The sequence below is a fragment of the Pteropus vampyrus genome, unplaced genomic scaffold (genome assembly GCF_000151845.1).
Source record: "Pteropus vampyrus isolate Shadow unplaced genomic scaffold, Pvam_2.0 Scaffold193, whole genome shotgun sequence".
In the NCBI taxonomy this organism is placed as follows: domain Eukaryota; kingdom Metazoa; phylum Chordata; class Mammalia; order Chiroptera; family Pteropodidae; genus Pteropus; species Pteropus vampyrus.
In genome coordinates this window covers 940,736-941,989 of record NW_011888974.1, presented here as the reverse complement: position 1 = coordinate 941,989, position 1,254 = coordinate 940,736, and positions in this window count along the sequence as shown.

Genomic DNA, 1,254 nt, shown 5'->3' with positions numbered 1-1,254 from the left:
GCATCTCAGAAAGAAAGAGAAAAATCTCCAGAAAATAAGCTTACAGACATAGAAATATGCAACTTAAATGACAGAATTCAGGATGGTACTTCTGAAAAAACTCAATAAGATCGAAAATAATTCATATTATCAATTCCAGGAATTGAAAAAACAACTAGATGAGCAGAGCAAAGAGATTGAAAGCCTCAAGAAGAACAGAATAGATCTTCTGGAGATAAAAAACACACTGCAAGAGTTGAAAAATGAAATAGCAAGCTTGGGAAATAGAGTCGACCAAATAGAGGAAAGGATCAGTGATATCAAAAACAGAAATCTAGAAATAAATCAGAAGGAAGAAGAGAGAAACCAAATGATGAAAAATAATGAAAGAGAAATATAGAAACTAGTTGATACAATCAAGAGAGGAAACATAAGAATAATGGATATTATTGAAGTCAAGGAAAAGGAGCAGGGACTAGAAAGCATTTTCGGTCAAAGAGTGGACGAGAATTTCCCAAATCTAAGGAATGAGCTGGAGCTTGGAATTCAAGAAGTCAACAGAACACCCAATTATCTCAACCTAAAAAGGCCTTCACCAAGACATATTGTAATAAAGTTTTCAAAAATCAATTACAAAGAGAATTCTCAGGGCAGCCAGGGAGAAGAAAACAGTAACTTATAAAGGAAAACCCATTAGATTATCATTGGACTTCTCAATGCAGACTTTACAAGCCAGAAAGGAATAGAATCAAGTATTTAAACTATTAAGCGAAAGGAACTACCAGCCTAGAATAATGTATCCAGCTAAACTCTCCTTTAGATATGAAAGAGAAATTAAAACCTTTCCAGACATACAAAAATTGAGGGAATTCTCCACTGAGGCCTGCACTACAGGAAATACTGAAAGAGGTCAGCTCACCTAAAACAAAATAATAACAACAACAAGGTACATTAGGAGTAAAGCAACTATCAGGCAAATAGAAGCAGAGGAGTGCAATCCTTCCTAAGAATAAGGCATTATAAGCTTAAATAGTAAGAAGAGCATTGCTATAGCAAGATAGTAATGAATGTTCAGCATACATAGAGACAAATTGAGATAACAATGACTGAAAAAGGGAGGATTCAGAGATCCAAATTCGCAAAGGAGAATGAAGATAAGGCACATGCAGAAGAAAATGGATGACTATATATATATAACTATCCTTTTCATATTTGTAATGGTAACCACACACCAAAGATTCAGAACTGAAGTATATAACATAAAACAAGAACTAC